This window comes from Propithecus coquereli, unplaced genomic scaffold (assembly GCF_000956105.1).
Source record: "Propithecus coquereli isolate 6110/MARCELLA unplaced genomic scaffold, Pcoq_1.0 Scaffold78, whole genome shotgun sequence".
In the NCBI taxonomy this organism is placed as follows: Eukaryota; Metazoa; Chordata; class Mammalia; order Primates; family Indriidae; genus Propithecus; species Propithecus coquereli.
The window spans coordinates 1,489,453-1,494,856 of record NW_012153951.1 but is presented as its reverse complement, the minus strand read 5'-3'; the positions used below and the strand labels follow the sequence as shown (position 1 = coordinate 1,494,856).

The following is a 5,404-nucleotide window of genomic DNA, read 5'->3' as shown; positions in this document are numbered from 1 at the left end:
GATTGTAGCCCTTGTACACACCTCCAATATGGTTATTAATATACCGCATACATTTGTTTCCTTCATGGTTTTCCTTCACTCAAAGACGCTTTGGGCTGCAAGTAATCAAAAACTGTCATTCAACTCATTTAAAATGATATGAAAAATTAATTATCTCACATAATAAGAAGTTCTTTACTGGAGTGGTTCCAGAGTTGCTTATTGCAGCAGCTTATGATGTTGTCATAACCCAGTTTATCTTTCTGCTGTGCCATCCTTAGTGTGTTGGCTAGTCCTTGGTCCCATTCACATCATTATTGCAAAAAGATGGACACAGTTGGTACCACATCTATACGTGACACCATGCAGCAAGAGAAAAGGGGATGTCCCTTTCTCGGCAAGAAAAATTTTCCCATAAACCCCATGGCTGAGTTAACATCTCATATTATTTGCCAGAATTGTGTCCCATGTCATCCTCAATCAGTCACCCTGTCAGATAGCGATCAGATGACTCTACTTATCTGATTGGTTTACAATATTCAGAATTTATCTCTAAACTTGTCATCTTCCTTTAAGGTTTTGATATCTGAACAAAAGCAGATTCATTTTACAGATGTGATCAGGAGAGTAGATTTGATATAGGTAAACCCTATGTTTTTGTACTAGACTGTGAGGATGGGACTTAACCACTCATCCTTAACAGAATATTGTGCATAGTACATATGATAGGTGCTCAGTCAATACCTGTTGAATGAATAAAACATAATCACACTGCATGTACTCGTACTGCCTACAGATTAACTTATCTTTACTGTACTTAAAACAGTAGATAATCAGAACAAGTCATGTTACACTAGACATATAGTGTTGGCTCGTGATATGCTCGCAATAATTTCTGCTATTCTTAAAAGATAGACTCCCTAGCTCTCTGGAATTGAGACAAGTTAAGTTAAATGATCTACAGAATAATATGATGCTCTGAAATAAGAGTTTTTGAAGAGGTATCAACCGTTACACTGATCAGGTCCATGGTATGAGGTGCTTTTTACTGACTTAACCATGCTGTTTCTTAACACCCTGCTTGAGAGTGAAAGACTACATCTAGTGATTTGGTGAAAAGTGTTTTATGAGGAGGCCTTGCCAAGCATCCATTTACCATCTTTTGAAATACAATTTTCTGTATTGAGACTCTCTATGAGCATTGGGGAATTACTGAACAGTTTCTGATTTTTTCTGACTTCTCTATTCTACAATTTTGTTTTATTTTTCTGGGCTGTGAAGATTCAGAGTTCTTTGTGTTTTGTATCGGTTAATGAGCAAGCCCTTTTTTTTAGGTTCTATTTTACTTTTTTATCTTTGCTTTTCAAAATACCACTCTCTGAAAAATTTTTAAAATATTTTTTGAATGCAAAACCAAGTCTTTATTAAACACATGATTAATCAAAACCACCAAATCAGTTTGTTTAAAGTGCTCGCCATCTGAAACCCTGGACAAAACCATCACCACAAAGTGAATTAAAAAAAAAAAAACAGATTACAAGGCAAACACTGACAATAGGTATGGGCAGGTACTACCAAAAAATGCTATTTGTTCTTTAATTAAATAATGCCATTTTCAGGTGATATAGAGTGGTCACCTTGACAGAATTCCTTTTTTGTATAAATATTCATAAATAAAAATGTGTCTTAGATATTCTAAAGAGCTGCAAATAATACTTTACAACAGAGTTTAATGTCTATTTTAGGGGGAAAGCACTACAATGAAGAGGATTCTATTGAAAGTTGTTTATTTCTCTGGTGTCAGTGAGCAAGGTCACTATAATGTCAACCTCTTTTCTAGAACAATATAAATAATAATATATACACATCTTAAATTTGGCAGACACAAAGGTTAGGATTCAATCATCTTTTGATAAAAGAAGAAAATAAATAAGTAAAAATGAAATACTTCAACCCAACAATTGGTATTTACAAATCAGTAGTGTCAACTTCGCATGTAAAGAACAGTACAGTCGAGTTGTTTAAAAATGCTCAATATGTCATGGTATTTGGGCTAAAGATATTTAGAATTTTAAGTGTTTCCTTTTTGGTTAAAGAAATACAATACAATCACCATCAAGCTACTATTGTAACTTATTTTTAGCTGAAATAAAGTGCCCATTTGGTCCATGGCACAATTTACATATATCACACTTCCGTCAAACTGAAACCTTCTAAGATTTCATGTTTATAAGCTACAGTACACACTGACCAAGCTGCCAGTCTCTCGCAGTTTTTTAGAAAAATATCTACATTTATCCTTATGGATATCAAAATGTTACATCACTCTTTGTTTTTAAAAAACCCCACACATTCATACCGTAAAGTTATTACGAAAATACACCTGCAAACAAACTACATAAAGATAAAATACACTTATTTGTTTGTTTTCTCATATTCTCTAAAGTGCAGAGAAATCCTAAGTAAAGGGAAAAACTACTTCCTAGAACAATAGTTTAATTACAGCAGGTTTTGCATAGCAATGCTTTGAGAAGTTGGACACTTCAGTTTCTTCAGGAAAAGGATGGAAGAGGACCATCCTATTCAGATTTTTATTTCAACCGTAAGTTTGCTTTCTTCAGGAATGGCTGCCGATGCCAAGTCTCCATTAAATGTGTTTCCTGAACAGTGAACAGATCTATCTAGGTCTTCCAGGGGAATCTCATTACAACAGTCTGTATCTGAGTAGGTTCTTCGTCATCACTGGGAGAGTTGGTGAAGTGGAGACACTGGGTCTTTTATAGCAGCGGTTCCCAACCTTTTTGGCACCAAGGACAGGTTTCATGGAAGACAATTTTTCCACCAATGGAGGGCTGTGGGGGGTGGGTGGGAGCTCAGGCTGTGATGCGAACTGCAAGAGCCGCTGTAAGTAGGCTCTGTAAATAGGCTCCCAGGCCAGGCTCTCACCTCCTGCTGTGCGTGCCCCTCCCCCATTTCCAAAGTTTAATGTAAGAAATTGGGGGGCAGGCAGCGGAGCTCTGCAGCTTGGTCCCTAACAGGCCATGGACCTGCTCTGTGGCTCAGGGGTTGGGGACTGCAGATTTATATTAGTAGAGTGGCTACTCCTCTCCGAAGTGCAAGAACCAGGATGATTGACAAAATTCTTCACCATTTTAACAGGAGAATGTGACACAGGAGAAACTAAGAGGTCTGGATGGGGCAGCTGAAACATCTCAGGGTTAAGCTTGGCATTGGCTCTGTTCACACATTCCTCAAGCTCTGTGATGAATGTATTACGTGTGTCACTAAGCAGACAAGAGGGTTCATTTATGTTCTCTGTGCTGAGAGGTGAATGATTCTCATCATGGTGATCAAATTCCTGGATTATATAAACTTGCTGCATTAGGAGGTCACAGTAGTGGAGAAGTTCAGACATTTTGGGTTTCAGAGACTCACTGGTTTCACTTATTTCTTTTTCTTTTGTAGTCCTCAAATCAGTCAAACATGGTTTGGAGCTCCCAAGAGCAACCAGCCACCTCTGTCTTTCAGCTGCAATCACTGCCTTCGTGTAGAAATGCTACCCTCCTGAAATGATTAATTCCATTCTCATGTTGCTTGCTGAATGGACTTTAATTTCACAAACTGCTGTCTTTATACTTCCTTTGCTCCATTTGCAAACATCATCCTGTGAATCGCTGTAGGATAGGATTCCATTATCTAAAACAAGGCTGCCAACCCGTGGGATTGTTGGTCCACTTGTACAGAAGCCTCCCAATGCTTCAGAGCCCTGCACCACGTATCCTCCTAGCCTGGTGCCGACCACAGTGCTGGGGTAGCTCAGACCCTCTAATTTTTTACTTTCAATTATTATGGGTACTTAATAGTTGTGTATATTTATGAGGTACATGTGATGTTTTGATACAGGCATATGGTCTTGATGATTTAATCAGGGAAATTGGAATAGCCAGCACCTGAAGAATTCAGTATTTCTTTGTGTTAGGAACATTTCACTTCTATTCTTTTAGTTATTTTAAGATATACAATAAATTGCTGTTAACTGTAGTCTCCCTGTTGTGCTACTGAATACCAGATTTTATTCATTCTATCTAACTGTTGGATGGAGATTTTTCTTGCCTTTCTTCCAATTCAATTTTCTATTTCATTCATGTACAACTAATGCAGTTACAAGAGAAAGACAGCTACTTTCTTGTTCCTTGTGTAAGGAACTTCACATGTGTTGCTTTTCTTGCAACGAAACCCAGATTTGGATATTTCAATCAAATACTTGTCACATTTAATAACTTAGAATTCTCATACTTGTTCTGGTATGTACCATTCATTTTTGACCAATGAAGAATGAACGGTTTGCACAAATAGCAACTTGTCTTGAGAGTTGACAGTCTGCCTGACACACTAACCACACTTGACAGACGGTCAAATAATTGGTGCATCTTGCTTGAGTTTAGTCATCTGAAATTGTTCAAGGGAGGAATGCTACTGTACATGACACTTTTCTTTCTAAATCGGGCACTGTGCACATACGTTTTGAAAGTGTGGTAAATGTCATTAATTTACTGAAATGGTGGAACGTCTACTGTTTTCTTCCAAGTAAAATTTGGCAGCATTTTTAAAGAGGCTGCTGCTCAATAAACTGTTGACATAAACTGATAGATGACACTGAAAATCTCACAAGGCCATCTAGAGCTTCAGTTACCGGATGTTGCAGGTGTGACTGCCCAAGTGGCCTCGTAGAGGCAGGGCAGTGCCCGGGAAGTACATTGAAGAAAGAGTATTATGTGAGTCATCCATTCTTTCATTCATCTATTTATTCTTCAAGTTTTTATTGAGTGCCTATTATACACTTAGTTTATAGCTCTTTTGTGGAGGGGATGGAAAATATGAACAACTTTCTTTAATAAACATGGGTTAAGCAGTATGGTTTTTTAAAGACTTCTAGCTATTTCAGGCAGTTACCACAGATGCTAGTGTCAATACATTAATTTTAAACATTTCATTTAATGATTTTCGAGTCCTCTTTGACTGGACTATAAACTCAAATTCAATGTATTTATTCACAATCATTTATTCTTATATATAGTCGTGTCAAGTGTCTAGAGAACCCCTTTCCAGGGTCAAGGAATTTCAGGAACTGAATTGGTGAACTGATGGAATATTTTATTATCCCTTCTCTACTATAAAAAATGAAATTCTAAAGTTTATCCACTTTGCTATGGCTCTGACTTGGAAAGTCTTACAACGAATTCTAATCATCTAACTTTCTGCTTTCAATACTCTTTCTTGTCCTGACAATATTGCCTTACAGTAGACATAGTATAGTTAACACTAGATACTATACTAGTTACCTCAAATATTATTTCATTAATTGAGATAACAATTCTGTTATCTCCATTTTTCAGATGAAAAACTTAATGCTAAGAGAAGCTAG

The 5,404-nt window shown here is 37.0% G+C and overlaps 1 protein-coding gene and 1 pseudogene across 1 annotated transcript in view; one reads left to right on the top strand and one right to left on the bottom strand.

The window, feature by feature from the left end:
- PIK3C2G (phosphatidylinositol-4-phosphate 3-kinase, catalytic subunit type 2 gamma) overlaps positions 1–5,404 on the top strand; it is a 472,569-nt gene that overhangs the window by 208,580 nt on the left and 258,585 nt on the right. The gene's annotated exons all lie outside the window — the stretch shown is intronic.
- On the bottom strand, positions 2,532–4,767 carry LOC105825091 (annotated as a pseudogene).